This window comes from Salvelinus fontinalis, unplaced genomic scaffold (assembly GCF_029448725.1).
Source record: "Salvelinus fontinalis isolate EN_2023a unplaced genomic scaffold, ASM2944872v1 scaffold_1955, whole genome shotgun sequence".
Lineage (NCBI taxonomy): Eukaryota > Metazoa > Chordata > Actinopteri > Salmoniformes > Salmonidae > Salvelinus > Salvelinus fontinalis.
The window spans coordinates 1-21,011 of NW_026602164.1; the positions used below are offsets into that span (position 1 = coordinate 1).

The window sequence follows — 21,011 nt, forward strand, 5'->3', positions numbered from 1 at the left end:
ACGGGACAGGACAATACAGGACAAAAAGACATCTGACTGCTATTTCATCCTGGATGAATTTTTTTTTTATGCTTACAGGGACAGAGACATTTTGAAAGTATGCCTTATCTACTTTGAAGAACTAGTTAAATGATTTCGTCGACAGCTCTGCAACAAAGGCTACCTAAATAGAATGACTAGACAGTACAGTATGGGGAGCACAGAGAACGTTAGTTTTGGCTCGCTGACTGCTACTACCTGAGTAGAGATGAGATTACTTTAAGAAATGAAAAATAAGGAATTAATATACACAACTGATATTTGATTTCATAGTCATTTCCTATTTTTCTATTGATGTCTACCAATGTGGACCTGACAGAGACGATGGAATATGTTCAATGTTTTGGCAGTTATTTCATTTTTAAAGCATTAAATACATTAGCGAAAACCGTGATTATTTTTTCAATAATCTAACCGAAACCAAACCGACCTCAAAGAGCACTAATTGTTCAGTACTATTGCTTTCACTTGACTTTTTGCAGCTAGCAGACCCAAGCATTTGCTGGTGTACATCAACCCTTATGGGGGCAAGCAGCAAGTGCATTTATGAGCAGAAAGTCTCGCCTCTCTTCGCCTGTGCCTCCATCTCCACGGACGTGATTGGTGAGTGCCTGCCAAAGACATTAAACATGATTTAATAATAGATGAGTCTTTATGGGCCAAGTCAAATTGTTCACTCTAGGCAAATGGGCACAAGCTCTCAGGCCGCACAGGAATATGACATCATTTACGGCCGCCATCTATCATCCTAGTTCCTCATTGGAAAGGATGATGGTTGTTGAATACTGGATTCCTTTACATCCCGTTTACTTCTCAGACTAGCGAAAGACTGTGAACATTTGTCAAAGTCATATATTTTGACGAATTGCATTTAACTATACAGCTGCTTGGGTTGATATCAAAATATTGATACAGTATTTGAACAATTGTAATAAAAAAAAAAGATATATAAAACATCTAAGGTGGGTGTGAAAATGTTTGCACATAAAATCAAACTATTCCTTTAGCTTCAAATTGTTTCAATGTCTAACAATTAGAGAAGAGAAAATGCCTACTTTAGGACTTCTGCAATCTCAGACTTCTTTATGGAAAATGCTTAGTCGATATATTGCTCCAAGCGAGTGAATGATTACGCCTTAAGTCCAAAATATCAATTTATGCAACAAATTAGGAAAACATAATGCGATATAAATGAATCAATTGTTAACCTGTTCAAGTTGACATTTCAAGTGTATCCCAACTACAGGAAGCACTTGAAAGACAAACGTGAAGCATGCTAAGACGTCTAACTCTTTCCTGGTCATTTGTTGTCATAGTTACAGAGCATGCCAATCATGCCAGGGACCACCTGAAGACAGAGGCGGCGTTAAAGAAATATGATGGGTGAGTTGAGGATGGAGATGTTCTCTATGTCATTGTCGCTATAGTAATCAAAGGTCTGTTTTAAAGACCTCTTTGTAGTCTGGTTTTCAGCTCAACTGTCACTAAATCATATTCAACCAATCACAGTTGAACTAAAAACACCCCTGGTCAAGTATATTAATCTCAAACGACAAACAAAAAGATCAGTTTTGTTGTTCTGACCTCTGTTACATGACCTTTGACCTCTATGCAGAGTGGTGTGTGTAGGCGGGGACGGCATGTTCAGCGAGATAGTTCAGGGCCTGGTCTCTCGAACACAGGGGGATAACGGAGTGGACCAGAACAGCCCGGAGGAGAAGCTGGTACCCTGTAGTGTCCGCATCGGCATTATATCCGCAGGTTAGTAAAGACCACACGCAGACATTCACAAGCACGTACACATTCTATACATGCCATCTGCAAGCATTCTCCTCTCTTGGTGTCTTGACAATATAGAATCTTATTTATATATATATTTTTTTCAATTTAAAGTTTGTTTTTCAATCAACCAACCAAACACATTCCACATTCACAGATGTGACAGACTTAAAAAAAAGAAAGAAGAAATAATAATAAAAAATTGTTATATATAAATATATATATGTACACACACACAAAGAATAATTATTACAAAATTTAAAATATAGAACTTGCAGCAGCACTATCAAGGTTCTTTATTAGCTATTTCCAGCCTTAGCTGAGATGACGCCAATAATTAGTTTTTAGATTTTACTGCACCTTACACAACACGCATCTGCTGGTGATCTCCCTGATCACCCCATTCGCTCTGTCCAATTTGAAATATAGTTGAGTAGTGGAGACCAGAGTCTATCAAACTTGGGCTATCTCTTGTGGAGGTCAAAAGTGAGCTTTTCAAGAGGGAGAAAGTCAACAATCTGGTTAATCCACATTTTAAATGTAGGAGAGGTACTAGAGGCCCACAATAGAAGAATACATTTCTTAGCAAAGTATGTAATGGTCATAAGCAAATTTTCTCTGTCAGGTTCAAGAACAAAGTCCTGTTGGGCATTAAGAAGATAGATACACGGGGTCATATCAAACTGTACATCTAGTATTTTCTGTGCAGCAGTATGTATAGATTGCCAAAATCTGGCAATCTCTCTACAGCTCCAAAATACATGCATATAGGTTCCACTTTCAGAGGTACATCTTTTACAGTTATGAGAAATGTCTGTTTTCATTCTATGGAGTCTCAAGGGAGTGTAATAAAATTTGTACAAAAATGTGTAATTAGATTCTTTCATTTTTACATTAGTAGAGGAGCAGTATACCCTGTCGCAAACCTCCGCCCATAACTCATCACTGATAGTCAGACCAGGGTCCTTTTCCCAGATTATTTTCAAAGGAGGAGCCTCCTTTCTCAGAAAGGAGTCTATAGATATAATATATTTTGCCTTTAATGGATTGTGCTGTGGCAAGAAGGGTTTCAACTTCATTCAACTGAGTTCTAAACCCCCTCTTGGAAGTAAATGAGGAAATGACATGTCTAGTTTGAAGATATAAAAAAAAAGGGATCTTGGCACATTGAATTCACTGCAGAGCTCTTGAAAGGATTTCAGTGTAGTGGTCTTCTGATGAAATAGGTCTGAAAAGGTCCTGAATCCTAGAGTATGCCAAAGATTAAAGTTGGCATCCCTCAGGGCTTTTGGCAAGTCTGGGTTGCCTACTATAGGCGAGTGAGAACATTTTTGGGAGGAAATGCCCAGGTATTTCTTACAGTTCCTCCACGCTAGTAGGGTGCTGTAAATCACAAAGGTTTTGGCTATGTTGCCCACTTCACTAAAGTTATTAATGAATATAGTTGAGCTTAGTGGCAATGAACCACAGGATTGGGCTTCTATCCGGATCCACGTTGACTCTTGTCTGTTGTGATCCATGTTAGCATGTTGCGGATTTGGGCAGAACAGTAGTACAATTGAAGGGAGGGAAGGGCAAGACCGCCCTTAGATTCAGCTTTCGATTGAGTGGAGAGCTTGATCCTAGGTTTTTTATTGCCCCATATAAATTTTGGTGATGCTTTGGTTAATTGTTTTGAAAAAGGAAGCTGGGAGGTAGCATGGTAGCATCTGAAATAATTAGTTCAGTCTAGGGAGGATGTTCATACGGATGACATTAATTCTTCCTAGTAAGCTAATTGGAAGGGAGATCCAGGTTTGGAGATCGTGTTTGATTCGATCCAGGAGTGGAAGATAATTCTCCTTGAAAAGCCTATTCAGATCTGGTGTTATGAATATCCCACGGTATTGAAACCCCTGTGTCTTCCATTGGAATGGACATAGTGTCTTCATAGAACTGGTGAGTGTAATATTGAGAGGGCAGACAGTGGATTTGTTAAAATTAATCTTAGAACCTGGAAACGTGCCTTACTGAGCAATTGTGTCTAAAATGGGAGGAAGGGATTTCTCAGGGTTGGATATGTAGAGCAAGACATCATCCGCGTAAAGCGAAATCTTGTGCTGCAGGCCGCCTGCAGGAACACCTATAATACTTGGATTGCTCCTTATCAACTCTGCCAGAGGCTCCGCCCCCAACAAGTAGAGCAGGGGGGACAGCGAGCACCCTTGTCTTGTGCCCCATCCCAAATGGAATCTGTCAGAGTTTGGTCCGTTAGTAGTCACCATGGCATTTGGATGAGAGTATAGTGATTTGATCCATTTAATAAAGTTTGGGCCCATATTGAACTTTTCTAAGACTGAGAACAGAAAGCGCCACTCCATCCTGTCGAACGCCTTCTCAGCATCCAGTGAAGCCAGCAGGACAGGGGTCTTCTGTGCGTTTACTTGATCAATAATATCAAAAAGACGGCGAATGTTGTCAGAAGAGTTCCCTCTAGGAAGGAGTGGAGTTCTGCCTCCGTGTGTTTTCTCTCAGAGGTATATAGTTTGCAGTAAAAATCATGAAAAGTTAAATTGATATTTTTTGGGTCATATGTGACCTCGTCCTCTGCTGTTTGGATAGCCATAATTGTACGCTCTGACTGCTCTTTTTTAAATTGATAAGCATGTAATCTACATGGCCTATTGTTTTACTCATGGTATTTCTGTTTAGTAAAGAGAACTTTTTTAAAAATCTCCCGAATATAGTCCAAATTCAGTTTGGCTTTGGCTGCTTTATGTTGACTCCAGGAGGTGCTGTCTGGGGATTGTTTATGTACTTTTCACAGCGTTCCAGCTCCCCCTCCAGATCTAGCCTGTGTGCTTCCATTGCTTTTTTCTTAGAAGAAGCATATGCAATTAGATGACCTCTTAGTGTGGCTTTAGCAGCGTCCCACATTGTCGCCGGAGAAACAGGAGATTCTTTGTTGTCTTGTGTGTAGTTGTCTATCCATGTAGTTACCAATGTATGGAATGCTTCGTTTGATAGCATGGAGGTGTTGAATTTCCAGCTCTGTGACCTCGATGTTTTTGCAGAGGTCAAAGCAGAGTTGGACAAAGGCGTACCTCTACTGTTGGATTTGAAAGAATGAGAAATACACCTGTCCCACCCAAGCTCTGCGGAGTTTGGCATGTTCAGCATCACAGAGGTGTGTCTCTTGCAATAGCGCGATGTCTGCTTTTTCCTTTTTTAGAGCACATAGTATCTTTTTCCGTTTTATTGCATGATCTAGACCATGGCAGTTCCATGTCAATAAATTTAAGGGTCCTCTTGCGCTAGCTTTTTCTGAAGCTAGCTGCTTCTTGGAGGCTTTTTCCGTCGCTAATGCTCGAGTCCGGGTAAAAATGTCACCTGTAGTGTCGCCTTTTGTAGCCGCCATGACTTTTTGACTAAAGCTAAATGAGTTTAAACTTGAAGTGGGGGTAAGATTAAGAATTGGAAACTACTTGTGCGGAGCTCCTAGTTCATGCGGCCATCTCGTTCAGGGGTCTGGTGATCCTCTTATTTAGATTTCATATTTTGGATTTAATGTAACAATGTTCTTGTCTATAGCTATTCTGTACTCTGTCGTATAATTTGTTTTATGTGGAAGTGTAGCTCCTGCATGTGCAACAGCTAATGGGATCCTAATAAAGTTTTAAAAAACACACCATTATGTTTACATAGCAATGATCACATCAATAGCTCAGTTTATGACCTGACTGCGTAAGTTTACAAACTAATGTCAACCATGAGGTCCATTTCATGTACACTACACTATCTGTTGATTTCCGCATTCCATTTTTCCATCTTACACACACACCCTGGCCGTGATCCCAGTCTCCAAGGGTGTTGGGATATGCAATAAACATTTCCAATACATGCATATTAGTACACACTTGTACATGTATGAGAGGGGACAATTATAAGCACCCACCAAATTATTATTATTACAAACACACACACTGCTAGCTTTTGTCTGTGTAGGCAGGAACATAATGTATCATTGTCTTGTTTTGTGTGGTATCCAGGTTCAACGGACTGCATCTGCTATGCCACTGCCGGCATCAATGACCCTGTGACCTCAGCTTTACATGTCATAGTGGGTGGGTGCAGGCAATTAAAATGCCTTTAAAAATAGTGTAACTGACATTTTTATACAGCACAGACTAGTAGCATAAGCATTCTGCATTCTGTTCCAGGTCTTTCCTGGAGATTCATTGTGAATAGAAATGTCTCGTGTTTGTCACTTCTATGTTAGCTATGGCACACTCAGCTGACCAACAAGTGACAGCCGTGACCTACTTATTCAAAGCTTTTGAGATAAGAGGAAACTGCTGTAGGTCAGTGTGGGTGGATGGGTGTGCTTTTTTTTTTTTATAGTTAAAGCACATAGTGTGTCATCACACCTCTTTAAGACACTGTACCCCACACACACAGTATCTGTGGAGGATCACTCATACTAGACTCCTGTCTTCACAGGAGACTTCCAGCCAATGGACTTGTGCTCGGTCCATCACAACACATTCTTGAGGTATTCCATCTCCCTGCTTGGATACGGTTTCTCTGGTGACGTGCTGGCAGACAGCGAGAGGAAACGCTGGATGGGACCAGCCAGATATGACTTTTCAGGTGGGTCAGAGGAGTAGCTTTAGCTGTTTTAGGAAATACAACCATTGGGACTGTTACGGTAGTCTGTTGCTAGTGATATGGCATGATGTCGTTTTGTGCAGGTTTTAAGACGTTCCTGACACATCACCACTATGAAGGGGCTGTGTCTTTTCTACCAGAAACTGACACACTGGGAACACCGCGAGACAAGACCAGGTGTAGAGCTGGGTATGTAATACGGTACACGTACAACCTGTTGTGTAGTTTAGTATTACATGTTTGTCTAGATGGTGCAAAGGAGATTGCTCACTTGGCTAGCCAACTCCATTTCTGCTTTCCAGGTGCTTCATATGCCAGCACATCGGGCAGCTGTATTCAGGGGATTCTCCAGAGGAATCCAAGACTGCTCCACTTTATTGAGCAATTACACACAAGGTCCAACTGAAATTTGACTTCCGCTTTTAACCCAAGCCCTCCAAAATACAAACACTGAGTATACAAAACATTAAGAACACCTGCTATTTCCATGACATAGACTGACCAGGTGAAAGCTCTGATCCGTTATTGATGTCATTTCAATCAGTCTAAATGAAGGGGAGGAGACAGGTTAAAGAAGGATTGTTAGGCCTTGAGACAACAGACATGGATTGTGTATGTGTGCCATTCAGAGGGTGAATGGGCAAGACCAAAGATTGAAGTGCCTTTGAACGGGGTATGGTAGTAGGTGCCAAGCAGGTGCACCGATTTGTGTCAAGAAATGCAATCCAGCTGTGTTTTTCACATTCAACAGTTACCTGTGTGTATCAAGGATGGTCCACCACTCAAAGGACATCCAGCCAACTTGACACTACTATGGGAAGCATTGGAGTCAACATTGGCCAGCATCCCTGTGGAACACTTTCAACTTTCAACAGCTTGTGGAGTCCTCCCCCAGCAAATTGAGGCTGTTCTGAGGGTAAAAGGGGGTTGCAACTCAATATTAGAAAGGTGTTCTTAATTGTTGGTATACTCAGTGTACATACACAGGTTTAGGAGAGGTGCAGGAGGCTGCCACACTGGGCGCTGCTGTTGTGGGGGATTAAGTGCCTTGCTCAAGAGCACAACGGCAGGATATGGTATCTAGGATTTCACACCAGCAACCCTCTGGTTACTAGCTCACTTCTTTGCGTCTGACCCGGGATTCGAACTGGTAACCCTCCAGTTGCTGGCTCACCTCTTTTACCGCTAGGCTACTATTTGAAGCTTACATAAAAATGGGGGAATCAGTAAGACTTTACTATTGGAAAAGATGTATCAGTTTAAATCACCACAAACATAAAAGTATTTTGGGCCACAAATGAAAGCAATTTATTAGTGTATAATATATTTGAAAAATCAAGTCTAACTTAGTGGGAGGAATGACCTCGATTCAGGGCTTTACCAAGTCGATGAAAGCTACAGTAGCAGCATGTCTCCAAAGCTCAAAACTCAAAATCAAATCAAATTTTATTTGTCACATACACATGGTTAGCAGATGTTAATGCGAGTGTATCGAAATGCTTGTGCTTCTAGTTCCGACAATGCAGTAATAACCAACAAGTAATCTAACCTAACAATTCCACAACTACTACCTTATACACACAAGTGTAAAGGGATAAAGAATATGTACATAAAGATATATGAATGAGTGATGGTACAGAACGGCATAGGCAAGATGCAGTAGATGGTATCGAATACAGTATAGTCATCTCATATGTATAATGTAGGGTATGTAAACAAAGTGGCATAGTTTAAAGTGGCTAGTGATACATGTATTACTTAAGATGCAGTAGATGATATAGAGTACAGTATATACATATGAGATGAGTAATGTAGGGTATGTAAACATATTAAGTGTCATTGTTAAAAACCTTTTAGGGATAGGGGGCAGCATTTTCACTTTGGATGAATTGCGTGCCCATAGTGAACTGCCTCCTACTCTGTCCCAGATGCTAATATATGCATATTATTATTACTATTGGATAGAAAACACTCTGAAGTTTCTAAAACTGTTTGAATTATAGTGTAGGGATCCCTTTTGTTCCGATTGATAAACCCTTCCCAGTTCACGCCTAGGCCACGGCTCCACTGGGCATGGTTATGCAGGAGGGTCATGAGGAGAGAATTAGTCTCTTCCTCATTGATTCTCCTGCGTTTCCGGTGGTGCTGGGGATGTCCTGGTTGGCCCGTTACAACCCCAAGATTTCGTGGCAACAGAGGGCTCTAAAGGGGTAGTCAGAGGAGTGCTCAGGCAGGTGTGTAGGGGTTTCCATCGGTGCAACGACGGTGGGAAGTCCAGACCAAATCTCCACCGTGCGCATTCCCTCAGAATATGACAATTTGGCTATCGTCTTCTGTAAAAAGGCGGCGACCCAATTACCACCTCATTGACGAGGGGATTGTGCGATACATCTCCTGGTAGACGCTGCACTTCCCAGGAGTCACGTGTATCCCCTGTCACAGGAGGAGACGGTGGCTATGGAGACATATGTCTCTGAATCTCTGAGGCAGGTGTACATTCGGCCCTCCACATCACCTGCCTCCTCCAGTTTCTTTTCTGTGAAGGAGGGAGGTTTGCGTCCGTGCATTGACTATAGAGGTTTAAATTCCATCACGGTGGGATACAGTTACCCGCTACCTCTCATTGCCACGGCGATTGAGTCATTTCACGGGACATGCTTTTACACAAAACTGGATCTCAGGTGTGTGTATAACGTGATGAGTGGAAGACAGCGTTTAGTACCACATCCGGCCATTATGAGTACCTCGTCATGCCGTACGGCTTGAAGAATGCTCCAGCAGTCTTCCAATCTTTTGTAGACGAGATTCTCAGGGAACTGCACGGGCAGGGTGTGGTGGATTATATTGATGCCATTCCTGTCTATTCTGCTACACGCGCCACGCATTTGTCTCTGGCGCGCAAGGTACTTGGGTGACTGTTGGAGCATGACCTGTACGTCAAGGCTGATGAATTATTGATGAAAGGATGAATCTGATGTGGTTCTCTCACTAGGAGATGAAAGGATGAGTCTGGTGTGGTTCTCTCACTATGAGATGAAAGGATGAGTCTGATGTGGTTCTCTCACTATGAGATGAAAGGATGAGTCTGATGTGGTTCTCTCACTATGAGATGAAAGGATGAGTCTGATATGTGGTTCTCTCACTATGAGATATGTTAGTATATGATGGTTTGCTAGAGTGTAGATTACCTGTGTTGCTGCTGCACTGAAACATGTGCAACTCCCGACTGAAGAAGGAGTGGACATGGGTCGGAGGGTCGGTGATGCAACCGCTCCTCTCTCTGCTGCGTGTAGTCCAACCAGACCGAGAATTGATGATGATGTAAATCAAGTGTTATCAAGTGTTATGCTGCTGGGGCAGTACTGTTGATATTTAAACTAAGGTGCTCAGGCACAGGTAGACCCCTATCTGTACCACAAGGTTTCATTTCCAGTTTTTAGGACTACAAACTGGCGAGCTCTATGGCCACAACCATCTGTGACAATCTAAAGAGAGAACAAATGCTTTGAGTACAAAACTGTGGGTACATTAGAGACCATTTTCTCTGGCAGGCTCAATTCTGTTAGCATATCTTTCAAGTCTAATGTGACAAAAAAAGTTGTGGAGAATCTAAGGCTGGTGAATGTTTTTTTGAAAGACTTTGCAAACCCTAAAAATATTTGTCAAATTGCAGAGGTCACTTCTTAGCAAGGAAAACTTAGTAGTTTTAACATTCTCCTCTCTTACCTATGCATTCTGCCTTAATTTTTTTGCACACAAGGGGTTTCAAGAGTTTAGCCAAACGATTTTTCCCAGCTGCAAATATAGAGACATCTGAGAGAGAGAGAGAATTGGAAATAAACATCATCGCTGTTATTTAGTGCCTAGTGTGTCTCAGTTGGTATTTCATGGTGCTTGCAACACCAGGGTTGTGTTTTCGATTCCCACAGGGGGCCAGTATAGTCGCTCTGAATAAGAGCATCTGCTCTATGACTAAAATGTAAATGTTAAATGTAAAAAGACAGCTCTACTGGTTATAGCATGGTCCTCCAACCCTCCTGACCTTTACACTTAGCTGGCTGTTCCTGACGAGACCTCTGAAGGACCTCTATCTCTGTCTTATCTTGGTTCATTCCCCCACTTGTCAGGTCACTTTCACCTTTGACCTTTACTGGCTGATATGTCTGAGGGTTCTGAGTCTTTCCCTCCGCTGCAGCCCTCTGCTCTTGGTTTATCTTTCCAATCTTTTCTCTTGAGATCTCTCCATCAATCCTATCTGTATTCGGTAATGGTGTAACTGTGTAATCTTTGTTTTGTCTTTTCTTCTCATTGTTCTCTTTCCGCTTTTGCCATGAATTCATCGTCTCTATCATAGTCACACTCTGACCAGTCTGTGTCAATGTCCAGGTCCTGTTCACCTTTGACCTTTGTTGTTGCCATAATGCTGCACCCCTCTTTCTTACCTTTGCACTGCTGGGTCTGCTGAGTCTGAGCATCAGCTGAAAAGATGGATAAATCTTTCGGGGGAGAGAGGTGGGCAAGAGGAAAGATAGATAAACATACTGAGGGAATTCATGCTCACTTCACAATCTGAACTTCTCCTTATCATCTAGTGGTCTCTCTCTCTCTCTCTCTCACCTTTGCATTTTCCTGGCTGGAGCTTTTTCTTCTCTTGGTTTATGTCATCTCTCAGCTGTATTTCCATCATGTTGGAGTTGTGTACACGCTTTCTTTTCCTCAATGTCCACTCTCCACTTTGTCCATTCGTCTTTACCTATGTACTCATTGTCACTATCCATTGTTCCCTCACTATCATAGTCACTCTCTGACCAGTCCAGGTCCTGTTCACCTTTGACCTTTGCTGCCTGGTCTGTCTGAGTGTCGTTAGTCTTTCCTTCAATTGCTAGTTGATCCTCGCCTGGGCCCTGAGTCTTAACCATTGCCGCTGCGAAAATGGAAAAATCTGAAAGAGATGACAAAGGTGTGAAAAGGTAAGTTTTCATTGATATCACTGGAGTTCACTACATTTAATGACAGATCAGTGATAATTTACATATGCTGTCAAACAACTGTATTTTTTACCTTTGCACGTTTCCGATTGGTCTTCCTGAGGATGCTGAGTCTCCCTCTGCTCCAGTAAGTATCCTGTCCTCCTTCTCCTCCTGACTCTCTAACTGTCCTTTGTCCTTTTGGTCATCCTTTTCTTTCTCTTGGTTGGATTTGACACCTCTGTGTCTTGGCTTTGACCCTCTTTTCTCTCACCCTCCTCTCTCTTTGGGTTGTTTTCTCTTTCTCAACGTTGTTGTCCGTATTGTCTTTGTCAACCATGCCTTTCTTCATGTTTGGTTTCCCACTCTTATCATCACATTCACTTCTTATCACATTTCTTCCTGTACTCATCACTCTCAATATCTGTCTTTTCTTCAACCTCCTCCTCATCCGTTTCCTTTATTTCTTCACTAATGTCCTCAGTGTCACTGTCGATTATTTCCTCAATCTCGCTGTAGTCACTCTCTGACCAGTATATCACCTGCCAGGTCGTTTTGAACTTTGACTTTTGCTGGTTGATCATTCTGACAGTAATTTGTAGCTGCCTTCTCCTCAACAAGCATATTTTTATGTCCAGTTTTGCTATCGTCAGTCTTCGAACATTTATGACTTCCAAAGTGAAATTCCCAAACATCCAAGGCTGTCTTTTTTAGCTCTTTCATACTCACTGTGTCTTCCACCCTCTTTCTTTCCTCCTTCTCCCCCATTGTGGTCTTCTCTGCATTCTGTCTTTCCATTTTTTTATTTTTTTTTTATTTCACCTTTATTTAACCAGGTAGGCTAGTTGCAACTGCAACCTGGCCAAGATAAAGCATAGCAGTGTGAACAGACAACAACACAGAGTTACACATGGAGTAAACAATAAACAAGTCAATAACGTAGTAGGAAAAAAAATAGAATCTATATACAATGTGTGCAAAAGGCATGAGGAAGTAGGCAATAAATCGAATAATTACAATTTAGCAGATTAACACTAGAGTGATAAATCATCAGATGATCATGTGCAAGTAGAGATACTGGTGTGCAAAAGAGCAGAAAAGTAAATAAATAAAAGCAGTATGGGGGGTGAGGTAGGTAAATTGGGTGGGCTATATACCGATGGACTATGTACAGCTGCAGCGATCGGTTAGCTGCTCAGATAGCAGATGTTTAAAGTTGTTGAGGGAGATAAAAGTCTCCAACTTCAGAGATTTTTGCAATTCGTTCCAGTCGCAGGCAGCAGAGAACTGGAAGGAAAGGCGTCCAAAGGAGGTTTTGGCTTTAGGGATGATCAGTGAGATACACCTGCTGGAGCGCGTGCTACGGGTGGGTGTAGCCATCGTGACCAGTGAACTGAGATAAGGCGGTACTTTACCTAGCATAGCCTTGTAGATGACCTGGAGCCAGTGGGTCTGACGACGAACATGTAGCGAGGGCCAGCCGACTAGGGCATACAGGTCGCAGTGGGTGGGTCGTATAAGGTGCTTTAGTAACAAAACGGATGGCACTGTGATGAACTGTATCCAGTTTGCTGAGTAGAGTATTGGAAGCTATTTTGTAGATGACATCGCCGAAGTCGAGGATCGGTAGGATAGTCAGTTTTACTAGGGTAAGTTTGGCGGCGTGAGTGAAGGAGGCTTTGTTGCGAAATAGAAAGCCGACTCTAGATTTGATTTTGGATTGGAGATGTTTGATATGAGTCTGGAAGGAGAGTTTGCAGTCTAGCCAGACACCTAGGTACTTATAGATGTCTACATATTCTAGGTCGGAACCGTCCAGGGAGGTGATGCTAGTCGGGCGTGCGGGTGCAGGCAGCGAACGGTTGAAGAGCATGCATTTGCTTTTACTAGCGTTTAAGAGCAGTTGGAGGCCACGGAAGGAGTGTTGTATGGCATTGAAGCTCGTTTGGAGGTTAGATAGCACAGTGTCCAAGGAAGGGCCAGAAGTATACAGAATGGTGTCGTCTGCGTAGAGGTGGTCTCAGATCTCAGATGATACGAAGGAGAGGTTGAACAGGCTGGTAATAGGGAGTGCGACAATGGCGGCGGACAGTTTCAGAAATAGGGGGTCCAGTTTGTCAAGCCCGGCTGATTTGTATGGGTCCAGGTTTTCCAGCTCTTTCAGAACATCAGCTATCTGGATTTGGGTAAAGGAGAAGCTGGGAAGGCTTGGGCGAGTAGCAGCGGGGGGGGGCTGTTGGCCAAGGTTGGAGTCGCCAGGAGGAAGGCATGGCCAGCCATTGAGAAATGCTTGTTGAAGTCTTTGATTATCACGGATTTATCGGTGGTGACCGTGTTACCTAGCCTCAGTGCAGTGAGCAGCTGGGAGGAGGTGCTCTTGTTCTCCATGAACTTTACAGTATCCCAGAACTTTTTGGAGTTAGAGCTACAGGATGCAAATTTCTGCTTGAAAAATCTGGCCTTTGCTTTCCTGACTGACTGCGTGTATTGGTTCCTGACTTCCCTGAACAGTTGCATATCGCGGGGGCTCTTCGATGCTATTGCAGTTCGCCACAGGATGTTTTTGTGCTGGTCGAGGGCAGTCAGTTCTGGAGTGAACCAAGGGCTATATCTGTTCTTAGTTCTGCATTTTTTGAACGGAGCATGCTTGTCTAATATGGTGAGGAAGTAACTTTTAAAGAATGACCAGGCATCCTCAACTGACGGGATGAGGTCAATATCCTTCCAGGGTACCCGGGCCAGGTCGATTAGAAAGGCCTGCTCGCAGAAGTGTTTTAGGGAGCGTTTGACAGTGATGAGGGGTGGTCGTTTGACCGCGGACCCGTAGCGGATACAGGCAATGAGGCAGTGATCGCTGAGATCTTGATTGAAGACAGCAGAGGTGTATTTGGAGGGCAAGTTGGTCAGGATAATGTCTATTAGGGTGCCCATGTTTACGGATTTAGGGTTGTACCTGGTGGGTTCCTTGATGATTTGTGAGATTGAGGGCATCTAGCTTAGATTGTAGGACTGCCGGGGTGTTAAGCATATCCCAGTTTAGGTCACCTAACAGAACAAACTCTGAAGCTAGATGGGGAGCGATCAATTCACAGATGGTGTCCAGGGCACAGCTGGGAGCTGAGGGGGGTCGGTAGCATGCGGCAACAGTGAGAGACTTATTTCTGGAGAGATTAATTTTTAAAATTAGAAGTTCGAACTGTTTGGGCATAGACCTGGAAAGTATGACAGAACTTTGCAGGCTATCTCTGCAGTAGATTGCAACTCCTCCCCCTTTGGCAGTTCTATCTTGACGGAAAGTGTTATAGTTGGGTATGGAAATCTCAGAATTTTTGGTGGCCTTCCTAAGCCAGGATTCAGACATGGCAAGGACATCAGGGTTGGCAGAGTGTGCTAAAGCGGTGAGTAAGACAAACTTAGGGAGGAGGCTTCTGATGTTGACATGCATGAGGCCAAGGCTTTTTCGATCACAGAAGTCAACAAATGAGGGTGCCTGGGGACATGCAGGGCCTGGGTTTACCTCCACATCACCCGGAACAGAGGAGTAGTAGGATGAGGGTGCGGCTAAAGGCTATCAAAACTGGTCGCCTAGAGCGTTGGGGACAAGGAATAAAAGGAGCAGATTTATGGCCGTGGTAGAATAGATTCTGGGCATAATGTGCAGACAGGGGTATGGTGGGGCACGGGTACAGCGGAGGCAAGCCCAGGCACTGGGTGATAAGAGAGGTTGTATCTCTGGACATGCTGGTCTCAATGGGTGAGGTCACCGCATGTGAGGGAGGTGGGACAAGGGAGGTATCAGAGGTACGGAGAGTTGAACTACGGGGTCCATTGCAAACCAAAACAATGATAACTAGCCTGAACAACAGTATACAAGGCATATTGGTATTTGAGAGAGACATACAGTAAGGCATAAAGTGATTGCAGGTCTTGATTGGGAGAGCTAGCTAAAACAACAGGTGAGATAACAGTAGCTAGTCAGCTAACACAGCAACAGCAGGTAAAAATGGCGACGACTAGGCAGAGAGGGTCGGGTTAACTACACACAGAGCCTGAGTTAAAACACAGAGCCGACAGATAAAACACAAATAAACAGAATGGAGTACCGTGAATTAATGGACAGTCCGGCAGGAATCAGCTATGTAGCCAAGTGATCATAGTGTCCAGGGGGCAGCTGTAGATGGAGCAGGGAAGCCGCCACTAAGCTAGCACGCGGTGTTTAAAGTTAGTAGCCCGGGGGGGGTGGTCTGCTCAGACGGAGGGGGTCTGCTCAGACGGAGGCCGGTTGAGGGCACAGCGGATGGCAGAGAATCCAAGCCGGATGGCGATGGTGAAAGAGAGGTTGTGATTGTAGAATTGTGTTTGCTAACTGATGCTAGCTTCGTGGCAGTGGCGCTAGCTGCGATAGCTGCAGGCTAGCTGTGAGGATCAGAAGTAGTGGCTCAGGGATTACGGCAGGAATCCGGCGTTGTTGTCGAGAGACAGTCCGATGCTGGTAAATCGGTGAGTAATATCCAGGCTAATAACAGGGCTGGTGTCTGTGCAGAAGGTAAAAGCTGCTAGCAGCGGTTAAAAATGGCTAAGTAGCTTGTAGCTGATTAGCTGGTTAGCTACTGGGGGTTCTTGAATGTGTCCCAAAGTTAAAAAATAATATCGATTCCGTATCACATTGGGTGAGGTAGTTTACCGGAAGGTATAATCGAATTGAAAAGAGATAGAATAAAGAAAAAAAAAAATATATATATATATATATATATATACACAAGAAATAAGGGGGAAAAATACAAATGTACGCGAGAGAACTAAACAGACACGTCTACACTGCTAAGCCATCTTGGATCGAACCCATCTTTGTCATCCTCTCCTCCAACTCTCATTTCTTCCAGTTAACCTTTTTGGTTGTTTTGACAATTGCAGTATCACAGTCCTCTTCACTTTTTCTAATATCTTTAATCTTAGATATGTTTCTTCTTCACGATTGGCTGATCCTTCTCATCTGCACTGTTTTCCTTCTCAACCTTTCTGGTTGTTTTGACAATTGCAGTATCACAGTCCTCTTTCTCATATCTTCTCTAATCTGAGAAATGTTTCTTCTTCACGATTGGCTGATCCTTCTCATCTGCACTGTTTTCCTTCATGTTTTAGGTTGTAGTGCAGAACACTTCTACATTAATGTGGATGCTAACATGATTACGGATAGTCCTGAATAAATTGTGAATTATGATGAATGACAATGTTTGCAACTCAAATATCATACCACCAAACATGCTAAGTTCTCACCATTATAATAATGGGAGATTTGCGGGGTTTTTTGGGGGGGGTTGATATTTATGCCTCTAACTTTCTCATCAATATTCAGGATTATCCATATTCATGGAAGCATTAACAGTAATGTCGTGTTTAGAAACATTCTATTCTTATTTACAGAAGTGATTCCAAAATGACACTACGTTGTTTACTATTCATTTCTATTGTGCAGAACATCATCTGAAACACAACCAAAACAAACAGCAAATGCATCAAACAAGTTTGTAGTGTGACAAGCTTGATTTAATCACTGCATTCTAGGAATATGGGACCATATTAGTGAATTTATCTCAATACTTCTGGTCCCCTAAAATGGGGCGACAATGTACAAAAAGTATTGTAATTTCGAACCAATTTATCCGATATGGATGAACATACCCTCAAATTTTAACCTAGTAGTCATATTAATTTGAAATCCAAAGTGCAGGGGTACGGAGCCAAAACAACGTGTCACTGTCCCAATACTTTTGGAGCTCACTAGAGTGACTAGTTTGAAATGCTTTTGCCAGCTGTATTTGACGGGGTTCCCTTTGCTTGACAATGTTCCTATATCTCCGATCAGATTTAAAGGACATAAAAGTTGGAGAGATTAAATGAAACCCATTTGCTATGAATCGGGCTGGATTTTGAAGTTCATCTTGACGAGTATGTTTTTGAAGTAATTGCAAAAAGGTTCCTATGTAGTGACAGGACACAACACCTTTGACTCCCATCTAGGCTTACATCAAATACAGTGAGCTGTTTGTGTAGTGGTGACTCCAGGGCTCCTAGTTGTAAAGGAGTGTGGTGGCAGGGTAGCCTAGTGGTTAGAGCGTTGGGCTAGTAACCGAAAGGTTGCAAGTTCAAATCCCCGAGCTGACAAGGTACAAATCTGTCGTTCTGCCCCTGAACAAGGCAGTTAACCCACTGTTCCTAGGCCGTCATTGAAAATAAGAGTTTGTTCTTAACTGACTTGCCTAGTTAAATAAAAAATAAAAAGGTAAAATGTAAGTCGCTCTGGATAAGAGCGTCAGCGAAATGACTTAAATGTAAATGTAAATGGTGTGGTTTCTTGCCCTCAGCCAATGGTGATATTCCCACAGGGATTTCACACACACATCATAAATGGCTCTGTAGAGGTAAGTATGTACAAAATGTGTGGTCAAGGAAGAGGTCAAGTATTACGGAGATGTTTGTGTACAATATCTAAAGTAAAGTGCAAGTAAGCACATTCTCTGCTGTAGCAGCTGCATGTTTCACGTTTATGTGAAAATGGGGGAACTTTTGTGAACAGACGGTTCTCTAACCGAATTGGTTTGACCTGGTTTGTAAAAGGGATGGCACCTCTTGGGACATTGTGAAGGGTGAGGAGATTAGGGCTGGGTGATATCAAATTAAGTCGATTATGCGTCTCATATATACTCAGCAAAAAAATAAATGTCCTCTTGCTGTCAACTGCGTTTGTTTTCAGCAAACGTAACATGTAAATATTGGTATGATCATAACAAGATTCAACAACTGAGACAAACTGAACAAGTTCCACAGACATGTGACTAACAGAAGTGGAATAATGTGTACCTGAACAAAGGGGGGGTCAAAAGTGACAGTCAGTATCTGGTGTGGCCACCAGTTGCATTAAGTACAGCAGTGCATCTCCTGCTCATGGACTGCACCAGATTTGACAGTTCTTGCTGTGAGATGTTACCCCACTCTTCCACCAAGGCACCTACAAGTTCCTGGACATTTCTGGGGGGAATGGCCCTAGTCCTCACCCTCCGATCCAACAGGTCCCAGACTTTCTCAATGGGATTGAGATCCGGGCTCTTCGCTGGCCATGGCAGAACACTGACATTCCTCACTTGCAGGAAATCACTCACAGAACGAGCAGAATGGCTGGTGGCATTGACATGCTGGAAGGTCATGTCAGGATGAGACTGCAGGAAGGGTACCACATGAGGGAGGAGGATGTCTTGCCTTTAGTGCACAGTGTTGTGATTGCCTGTAATGACAACAAGCTCAGTCCGATGATGCTGTGACACACCGCCTCAGACCATGACGGACCCTCCACCTCCAAATCGATCCCGCTCCAGAGTACAGGCCTCGGTGTAACACTCATTCCTTCGACAATAAACGCAAATCCGACCATCACCCCTGGTGAGACAAAACGGCGACTCGTCAGTGAAGAGCACTTTTTGCCAGTCCTGCCTGGTCCAGTGACGGTGGGTTTGTGCCCATAGGCGATGTTGTTGCCAGTGATGTCTGGTAAGGACCTGCCTTAAAACAGGCCTACAAGCCCTCAGTCCAGCCTCTCTCAGCCTTTTGCGGACTGTCTGAGCACTGATGGAGGGATTGTGCAATCCTGGTGTAACTCGGGCAGTTGTTGCCATCCTGTACCTGTCCTGCAGGTGTTATGTTCGGATGTATTGATCCAGCTGTTACACCTGGGCTGCCACTGCGAGGACGATCAGCTGTCCATCCTGTCTCCCTGTAGCGCTGTCTTAGGCGTCTCACAGTACGGACATTGCAATTTGTTGCCCTGGCCACATCCGCAGTCCTCATGCCTCCTTGCAGCATGCCTAAGGCACGTTCACACAGATGAGCAGGGACCCGGGGCATCTTTCTTTTGGTGTTATTCAGAGTCAGTTAAGGACTATTTTGTGTCCTAAGTTTTCATAACTGTGACCTTAATTGCCTACCGTCTGTAAGCTGTTAGTGTCTTAACGACCATTCCACAGGTGCATGTTCATAACATAATTTATGTTTCATTGAACAAGCATGGGAAACAGTGTTTAACCCTTTACAATGAAGATCAGTGGAGTTATTTAGATTTTTATGAATTCTCTTTGAAAGACAGGGTCCTGAAAAAGGTATGTTTCTTTTTTTTTGCTGAGTATTATATACAGTTGAAATCAGAAGTTTACATACCTTAGCCAAATACATTTAAACTCAGTTTTTCACAATTCATGAAATTTAATCCTAGTAAAAATTCCCTGTTTTAGGTCAGTTAGGATCAACACTTTATTTTAAGAATGTGAAATGTCAGAATAATAATAGAATAATTTATTTCAGCTTTTATTTCTTTCATCATATTCCCAGTGGGTCAGAAGTTTACATACATACAGTACATACACTCAATTAGTATTTGGTAGCATTGCCTTTAAATTGTTTAACCTGTCAGCGGAACCCTGTTCCGCTAGCTGATCCCCTCGCCAACAGCCAATGAAATTGCAGGGCGCCAAATACAAATCAACAGAAATCTCATAAATCATATTTCTCAAACATACAACTATTAGGCACCGTTTTAAAGATACAATTCTCGTTAATCCAGCCACTGTCTGATTTCAAAAATGCTTTACAGCGACAGCTCTGCAAACGATTATGTTAGGTCACCACCAAGTCACAGAAATTTCCAGCCAAAGAGAGGAGGCACAAAAAGCACAAATGGAGAGAAAATTAATCACTAACCTTTGATTATCTTCATCAGATGACTTCATGTTACACAATACATGTATGTTTTGTTCGATAAAGTGCATCTTTATATCCAAAAATCTCATTTTACATTGGCGTGTTATGTTAAGTAATGTTTTGTCATCCGGTGATTTTGCAGAGAGCCACATCAATTCACAGAAATACTCATTATAAATGTTGATAAATTCAAGTGTTATGCATGGAACTTTAGATAAACTTCTCCTTAATGCAACCGCTGTGTCAGATTTCAAAGAAACTTTACGGTAAAAGCATACCATACAATAATCTGAGTACGGAGCTCAGAGCCCAAACCAGCCAAAAGAAATATCCGCCATGTTGCGCAGTCAACATTAGTCAGAAATAGCATTATAAATATTAACTTACCATTGATGAGCTTCATCAGAATGCACTCCCAGGAATCCCAGTTCAACAATAAATGTTTGACTTGTTCGATAAAGTTCATGTATGTCCATATACAGTGGGGAGAACAAGTATTTGATACACTGCCGATTTTGCAGGTTTTCCTACTTACAAAGCATGTAGAGGTCTGTAATTTTTATCATAGGTACACTTCAAAATATTAAGGAGCCACTCCTGAGTTGCCCTGGCTGTGTGTTGTCATGCTGGAAGACCCAGCCACGACCCATCTTCAATGCTCTTACTGAGGGAAGGGGGTTGCTGGCCAAGATCTCGCGATACATGGCCCCATCCATCCTCCCCTCAATACGGTGCAATCGTCCTGTCCCCTTTGCAGAAAAGCATCCCCAAAGAATGTTTCCACCTCCATGCTTCACAGTTGGGACGGTATTCTTGGGATTGTACTCATCC

At 42.9% G+C, this 21,011-nt stretch overlaps 1 pseudogene; it reads left to right on the forward strand.

Moving 5' to 3' along the window:
* Nucleotides 1–521: 521 nt before the first annotated feature.
* On the forward strand, nucleotides 522–10,320 carry LOC129850354 (ceramide kinase-like; annotated as a pseudogene).
* Nucleotides 10,321–21,011: the final 10,691 nt, after the last annotated feature.